A 9,642-nucleotide genomic window follows, 5' to 3' on the forward strand; every position below is an offset into this window, starting at 1 on the left:
AGGCTGAAGAGTCTGGAAATACTCAAGTAAGAACTTAGAAGCGCATAACAAAAGCCTGAATAACTGGGGATCCTCTAAGTCAATCAGATTTGACTCACACAGCTGACCACAATGAAAGAGGTGGTCTTCTTTAAGAAAATGTGTCGACCCTATTCTTCTAAAGTAATTAGGTTTAGTCTCAAAACTTAATAACCGACACATCTGAAAATCATAAGTTCCCACAATTGGAAGAAAAGTTTTTGGCGGGAAAACAAAGTCAATTTGGGTATTATCGCCTGGGTAAACTACATCAATTAGAGGATGGGTTTCTAACAACTAAACTTCTTTCTGGACATCATTAGGTTCGGTAAAATGTGTATGAAGATAATCTTGTAAGATGGTTGAGGCACAAATGTCAAGTCCTACACGAGGGAATTTTCTAATAGTTAAAGCACACGGAGAATTACCCCCAAACTTAGAGTTTTCCGTGTCTCTAGAAAGACTAGTCACAACTTCCCTAATTTCTAGGTCATCAGATTCCTGAAAATGGTCAATTGATTCTTCTAAGTCTGGTTCATCCTCGCTCATCTCTACGAGTTTATGATCTTCTAAGATTAGTGTTTCTAAATCGCTAGACTCTAAAATATTATTCTCAGGGTAAACTTTTTCCTCTAAACCATCATCACAATCATATAAAGGATTACCAGCGAAAGTTTCTAGTAAAGACTCATTAACTAAGGTGTTAATCATAGTTACTTCCTCCGATTCACTGATAGGCACATCAAATAATAGATTATCCAACATACTGCAGGCTAAAGGATCATGAACTACATCGTCTAAAACGGTGGTATTTCTAGTCAAATCCTCATCCTTTTGAATAGGTGAATCATTATTAAAATTATTTGGATTTGTACTAGAAACAACACTATCATTATAAATCGCAATAGGAGTAACAAATTCCTGATCAATATGCCTACATATTTCATGTTCTTCATCAATACTATCCTCATCATAATCATCTTTATAATAACATGAAAAAGATCGAACCTCATCAAAACAAGTAGTGTTACCAATTCTAACCTCGTCATCTTGATTATGTGAATAAAAACTATCCTTATTTTCAAGGGTGGTATTGGGAACACTATACTGGAAATTAAGACTAGCCTGAGCAAGTTTTTCCACAATCCTATTTGTACTCTCAGTAAATTGCTTGAGGGACTCTTCTAGAGATATCTTAGTTGACCGCTCTACGTACTCTTCTGGGAGAAGAATATTATAAGTCTCTTTCATAAATAACTTCCGTGTTGACTCATTGAAACTCTTGAGAGACTCTTCTAGAGAAATAGAAGGATTGTTTTGCTCGTATGACCTGTGGGGATATGGATAGTAATTGGGCTCACAATGGTATGGACCATAACCTTCAAAAGTTTCGCGTTCCCAATCACTATTCACACTATGGTCATAAAAAGGATAATGTCCAAGCTGCTCAGTCGGATACTCATTGTACTGGCTATTACAATACCAGTTTGACATCCAAACCGCAAGGGAAGTCTAAACAAACACAAAGAAGGCTGACTCGACCACAACAAGCCTATTTAATCTAGCAAAAAAAAAGCATGATGGCTCCGCTTAGATTGTTTCTAGACCATCTTCTATTCTTTCGAAAGGGAATTCGTTACAATTTAAGAAAACCCCTATGGAATCAATCTGAGTCAAAGTAAGTTGAATAGAGGCGAGGGAAGCTGCATGGAGATTTGATACCCAAGGCCTCACCGCATTACAAGGCGGCGCAGTCAAGCATTCAACTCACAGAAACCATCATGAACTTCGAAGTATGCTTAAAAGAGTAACCAATATTTTTCAAATGACTTTACTATTAAGCTCGTTACCCTATCGGTCTCGTTCTAGTCAAAATTTTAGGCTTAGGTTCGCGTTTGGTTTCATTTTCCTAAGGCGGGCAAGAAGGGAACGGTGATGAAATCCAAACCTTTATCTTGTATGGCCAGGCCTTGCCCTTTAATAGGAAATTAAAACAGCCGTATTCGATTCCTCAACATATATGCATACAAAATCATCCAGTAAACCCGCTGACAGGGGATTCGCGGGTGTTTAAAATTCTTACCTCTCGTTCCAGGCGGGGATGAACCGTTGAAGTCGACTTGGGCCACGACTCCTATGTCATGTACGAACCCGAGGGGCCGAGGCGTTATTGTAATCGTCGTCCTTCTCTGCACACAATTTATTTAAAACTACCCTTCTGTAGGGTTTTTAAAAATAGAATAAAGTCCAATGTCCAAAAATAAAGTCCAAAAAGAAAAAAGGTCTAAAAGTAAAAGATTACAGAAATAAAAACCTTAATTACAGTTTCTAAAAAAAATAAAATAAAACTATTTACAAAATCTTCTTCTTCACTCCTTTTGGATTTCTCTTTTCTTTCCATTTTGGGCTTTGCCTTTCTTTTCAACACTTTCTCCATTTTCTTTAGCTTAGATCCAAATTTGAAAGCAAATAAGAAATACCAAAACGCATAAAAAAGAACAAAAATAATAAAAAGAAAAAGAAAACCTAAAAACAAATCTATAAGCAAATCCGCGTCGGCGGCGCCAAAAATTGATGGAATTTTGATAGTGGTAAGTAGAGTTGTCGTTCACTCGGACTTGTTGAAATTGATTCTAGGCTTAAATATAAAAATACTAAAAATAATAAATTATATACAAAATATGTCACGGGATGAAGAATTCACTGGGACTCAGGATTTCACTGCTTTCATATTCAAGTGGTTCAAAAATTAATCCTAGACATTTATCGCTCAAACAAAAGAAATATCAACTCTAATATTTTGCCAATGATAGATTTCGTAAAACATCAATTGTAAATTACAAGCATAGTGTATCTAAAGCACCTAAGACTAAGCATACACTATCTAACAAGATGACAATTGATTAATAGAAATCATAAATCATTTAAAATCGGTGCAAAAAGTAAATAAAAGAATTAATCAAATTACCACATTGATGAAATCCAGCTTCCTCCGTCATCCCAATGTTGGGTTTAGCTCATTAGGTTGGAAACACGCTCGAAATATAATTTCATTGCTCAAAGTGTTTACAAATAATGAAAATGGGAGAAAATTATTAACGCAATGATTTTATTTTCTCTCCCCAACTCTCCCCCCCAAATGTGCTCTCTAGCTCTATATTTATACACACAAATACACAATACTCAAATATATTCTTCCATAACTCCAAAATCTTCTTCTTTTTAATTAAAAATATCTTCAGGAATTTTTCCTTCTCTTTATTCTCCATATTTCTTTACTAAACTCATATCTTCTTTAATTCGCAGAATAAAATCCAAGATAAAATCTTCCAAGGATATCTCTCTTGTTTAATACAAGATAACGTCATTTTTCTTCAAATTCTTCTTGTTTATAAGGCAAGAAGATATTCTTATCTTAAAGATAATAAATCCTTTACTGGTGGAACCAAATTTCCCGCAAATATTCTTTTTGAATGCTGAAGATGAAGGGTGCCTCTTATCCTTCTGTTGGGGTGCCGATAGTAATTTGGGTGCTGAGAACAAATTTGGGCTGCACATAACCGCGGGTTCCCCTTAGCCAAATCTGAGGTCCTCTTAGAAAATGTCCTCCGGGGGTGCCTTTAGCAGTTTTTCGAGCCGATTCTTCCAAAAATACCTGCAAACACACAAAACACCAAAATAAGTACAAAATCGAGTACCAACATAGAGAAATTGAGGACAATTTATACACAAAAATGTGTCTATCAGTGTCTCTATTACAAAGGATATTGGTAGATATTAACCTAACGAGATTCTCGCTGCAAAATGAAATTCTGACGGTTTAAATGCTATCATTAATGCCATTACCCCAGATCTTCAGCACCATGTGACTACGTGCACTCGGTCTAAAGATGCATGTGATATCTTAGAAACTGTATTCGAATGGAATACTTCCGAAAAGGAAGCTAAGCTTCAAAACCTAAATTCTGATTGGGAAAACCTTCGTATGGCTTATGAAGATTCGTTTGATGAGTTAATCACAAGTTTCCTGAAATTGTTAATGCATCCTTTGCATTGGGTATGACTATTCCTGAAAAGGACATTGTGATGAAAATTCTCAGATCGTTGAAGGAAACAACCTTGATACTCTATCCAGAAATTCTCTGGTAGAAAAACTAAATATTTTTGATCTTGAACTTAGTAAAAGAGAAAAACTTCAAATGATCAGCAATTCCATTGCCTCCTCTAATGTAAGTTCTTTGTGTCCAAAATTGATTGATCTAAAGGATGAGAATTGCTTTAATTCTACTCTTTCACTGTGTGTACAACAATTTAAGAAAACTCTTAGGAGAAGAAAAAGAAGGTCTCGTAAAAAATCTTCCTCAATCAATAAAATGGATAAAAAAGTTCACAAAAACTACGATAATGGAACTTTTTCCATGTGCTACAAATGTGATCATCACATTTCGGGTATGAAAGTTCTCTGATAAGGAGGTGAGTGAGATAAACAAATCCTGGAAGGAAACTCTTGACTACTGTCATGAGGAAGAAGCCTATGAAATTTCTCTCACTTATGTATCATTATATAAGGGGGAGTGGTTTTCATGTGAGATGAAGTATTGACTAAGGGGGGGTTGAAAAAGCGGGGGTCTAACAACCACACCCAATATTTCGCTTAGCAATCTGTATGGAAAAACTCCAATATACTTTTAAGAGAATCAACTAGACAGTCAGTTTCAATCTTAATAAAAGTATATCAAAGAGTTATATCTCACTTTCTCGATTCAATACTTACTCAAGCAAAGAGAAATCTGCGAGTCTGATTGAATACAAGAGAAATCACTTGAACGGTACCGAACACCAATGTTCAAGGATCAATCAATTTCAATCAACAACCAAAGGTTGGATTTCCTAATTGATCGATTCAACGAACAACCTGTGATATTTCAATTATATAACAAAATATAATGCGGAAAATAAGTAACACATACACCAGAAGTTTTGTTAACGAGGAAACCGCAAATGCAGAAAAACCCCGAGACCTAGTCCAGATTGAACACACACTGTATTAATCCGCTACAGACACTAGCCTACTACAAACTAACTTCGGTCTGGACTGTAGTTGAACCCCAATCAATCTCACACTGATCCAAGGTACAGTTGCGCTCCTTACGTCTCTGATCCCAGCAGGATACGACGCACTTTATTCCCTTGGCTGATCTCACCCACAACTAAGAGTTGCTACGACCCAAAGTCGAAGACTTTAATAAACAAATATGTATCACACAGAAAAGTCTAAGGTAATAGATAAATCTGTCTCCCACATAAATACCTACGAGTTTTTGTTCCGTCTTTTGATAAATCAAGGTGAATAGGAACCAAATTATAAACCGGACTTATATTCCCGAAGAACAACCTAGAATTATCAATAACCTCACAATAATCTTAATCGACTAGCGAAAGAAGATATTGCGGAATCACAAACGATGAGACGAAGATGTTTGTGACTTATTTTATATCTTGCCTATCGGAGAAATCAATCTCAATCCAATCTTACGATTGTACTTAATACGATAGAAACAGCAAGACCAGATCACATAACTACAGAGAAAATAGTTGGGTCTGGCTTCACAATCCCAATGAAGTCTCCAAGTCGTTAACCTACATGGTCTCGGTAGAAACCTAAGGTTAAAGGAGAATCGACTCTAGCTAATATAACTAGTATCACATAGAAGGTGTGGGGATTAGGTTTCCCAGTTGCTAGTGTCCTCCTTTATATAGTCTTTCAAATCAGGGTTTGCAATCTAAGTTACCTTGGTAACAAAGCATTCAATATTCACCGTTAGATGAAAACCTGATAAGATTCAAGCTAATATCTTTCAACCTTTAGATCGAACTTAGCTTGTTACACACAAATGAAATGCACGTTTATTTAGGTTTGTGTAACCATACCAAAACATGTACACTTAGTTGGTTCAACAGTAGTTAACCAAATGGTTAGCCATATGAGCACTTTCATATCAACCATATTCATGTTCACCATAACTAGTTCAAATGACTCAAGAGAACTAGTTAAAGAGTTGTTCAATTGCTTAGATCTCATAGAAGTATATAAGACACAATTGAAGCAAAAACGATTTGATTCACTCGAATCAATTCGTGAACTTTATAGCCACGGTTTGCAAGTCTGCATTCCTTAGTTTATATAAGTTTAAGTTCACGAATAATCGTTTTTAGAAACTAACCCACTGAAGTACGCATACTGGTACGCGAGATTATGTACCCGGAATAAGTTTGTTTTCCGTTCACAAAATCCAGCAGAAATTCACGGGATGTGAACTTCCGACAGTACGCGTACTGGTACGCGGACTTCAGTTCTGGTTTTCCTGAGCAGCAAAGTACGCATACTTTGGTTCAAGGAATAAGAAGTTACTCACGTATGAGTTATCACACAATATTTATATCCTTTCAAGGTTATATTCTAAACTCTCATTTCAATCATCGAAACATTATTAGAGGACGTTATATAGTTGTTGTTCACAAGCTATTTTTCGTCAAAGGGATTTTCAAGTAATTGAAACTAATATGACTTTCGTCACTAGTAAAGATGAACTTGGCCAAAGCGAAAGCTTACCAACACATATTTCAAGAAATAGATAGGCGAGATAAACTCGGCTCGAAATAGCAAATGTGTATAATCATAGTCCATATAGCAATACGACTTTTTCTCAATATATGAGATAGAGTAAATAGACTTTTGAGTGATAGATAAGTTCAAGTCTCCACATACCTTTTAGTCGATGAAGTTCCACCAGTTCCTTGAGTAGTTCTTCGTCTTTGTATTATGATCGCCATGGAGTCTAGAACTCAACTACACTTTCTATCCTAGTCCGAGACTTAGCTATGAGTAGACTAGAAATCTGTATGGACAAACTCCAATATACTTTCTAGAGAATCAACTACACAGTCAGACTCAATCTAGATAAAAGTATATCAAAGAGTTTATATCTCAATCTCTCGATTTGATATATACTCAAACAAATAGAAATCTGCGAGTCTTTATCAAATACTAGAGAGATAACTTGGATGGTACCAAAGACCAATATCCAAGTATCAATCAATTTAAATCAACAACTAAAAGGTCGAATGTTCTAATTGATTAACAAAGCACAACCTGTGATATTTCAAATATATAAAAAAATATAATGCGGAATAGAAATAACACAAACACGAGAATTTTGTTAACGAGGAAACCGAAATTGCAGAAAAACCCCGGTACCTAGTCCAGATTGAACACACACTGTATTAAGCCGCTACATACACTAGCCTACTCCAAATTAACTTCGGTCTGGACTGCAGTTGAACCCCAATCAATCTCACACTGATCCAAGGTACAATTATGCTCCTACGCCTCTGATCCCAACAAGATGCTACGTACTTGATTCCCTTAGCTGATCTCACCCACAACTAAGAGTTGCTACAACCCAAAGTCGAAGACTTTAATAAACAAATTTGTATCACACATAAAAGTCTACGGTAGATAAATCCATCTCCCACGAATATACCTACGAGTTTTGTTCCGTCTTTTGATAAATGAAGGTGGACGGGAACCAATCAATAAACCGGTCTTATATTCCCGAAGAATAACCTAGTATTATTGATCACCTCACAATAATCTTAATCGACACAGCGAAAAAGATATTGTGGAATCACAAACGATGAGACGAAGTGTTTGTGATTACTTTTCTATCTTACCTATCGGAGATATAAAATCTCAAGCCAATTATTTCAATTGTACTCGTATGATAGAAACAACAAGATCAGATCACACAACTACAAGAAAAGTAATATCGGTCTGGCTTCACAATCCCAATGAAGTCTTTAAGTCGTTAACCTGGTTTAGAAGAAGAAACCAATGGTTAAAGGAGAATCGACTCTAGCTATGCAACTAGTATCACACGTAAGGTGTGGGGATTAGGTTTCCCAGTTGCTAGAGTTATCCCTTATATAGTTTTCAAATCAGGGTTTGCAATCAATGTTAGCTTGGTAACAAAGCATTAAATATTCACCGTTTGATGAAAACCTGATTAGATGCAAGATAATATTTCCCAACCGTTGGATCGAAAACTTAGCTTGTTACACACAAATGAAATGTCCAATTCTGGGTTTACGAACCGTTACCAAACATTAACATTTGTTGGTTCAACAATGGTTAATCAAATGGTTAGCCATATGATTACTTTCATATCAACCATATTCTTCATCACCATAACTAGTTCAAATGACTCAAATGAACTAGTTAGAGAGTTTTTCAATTGCTTAGATCTTATGTAACTACACAAGACACAATCGAAGCAAAAACGGTTTGATTCACTCGAATCGGTTCATGAACTTTATAGCCACGGTTTGCAAAAGCATTCCTTAGTTTAAATAAACATGAGTTCAAGAACAACCGGTTTTAGATATAACCTGCTCAAGTTCATGGACTGGGTTCGCGGACTTAAGCTCATGGAAGGAGTTCACAAACTCCAGCAGAAATTCTCGGGTCGAGAACTTCTGCCAGTTCGCAGACTTCGCTCACGCCACTTCCATTTCTCTTGATCAACAAAGTCCACAAACTTTGGTTTAAGGAATAAGGACTTATACATATATGTGTTTCCACAATAATGCTTATATCCTACCAAAGATTATGTAATCTAAACTCTCATTTCAATCATTGAAACATTCTTAGAGGACGGATATAGCTGTTATTCACAGACCGTTTTTCGTTAGAGCAATTTTCAAAATGATTGAAACATAACATGACTTTCGTCACTAGGTAAAGATGAATTCGGCTAAAGCGAAATCTTACCAACACATATTTCGAGAAATAGATAGGCGAGATAAACTCGGGTCGAAATATCAAATGTGCATAATGAAAGTCTATATATCAAAACGACTTTTGTCTCAAGAGTAGGAGATAGAATAGATAGACTTTTGAGTGACAGATAAGTTCAAGTCTCCACATACCTTTTAGTCGATGAAGATCCACCAGTTCCTTGAGTAGTCCTTCGTCTTGTATGATGATTGCCATGGAGTTCTTGAGCTCAACTACACTTTCTATCCTAGTACGAGACCTTTAGATATGTAGGCTAGAAATCAAGAATTATAGTTTTGATCACTAACATTGACAAACATGCTTGAGATAACAATGCATGTGAGTTCGACCGAGAAATGATTGACAACAAGCGTGAGATAGCAACGCTTGCGAGGTCGATCGAGCAGTGCTCTAATAATCTCCCCCTTTGTCAATTTTAGTGACAAAACTATCAATACATATGGAATAAAAAATAAATAAATAAACTTTTGTAGCTTCTCTTCCACATGCATGATCTCCTTGGTTCTTCAACATTACTCGAAATCTTCGTCACTTCCAAGTACTCCAATGATTCCAAAGGTTGTAAGTTTAGCATTATCGTTGTTGAAAATCTGTATCTATAATAATGAGAAAACAAGAGTTCTCAATCATTGTTACACAGTGTTATAATATAATTACACATCATCAAAGGTCAATTGTATCACAACTTCGACAACAATACTATGCCCCTTACATAATGATCCGAAAACCATATTTATTTGTAGTGTGAACTACACATTAATTCTCCC

This window comes from Papaver somniferum, chromosome 10 (assembly GCF_003573695.1).
Source record: "Papaver somniferum cultivar HN1 chromosome 10, ASM357369v1, whole genome shotgun sequence".
Classification (NCBI taxonomy): domain Eukaryota; kingdom Viridiplantae; phylum Streptophyta; class Magnoliopsida; order Ranunculales; family Papaveraceae; genus Papaver; species Papaver somniferum.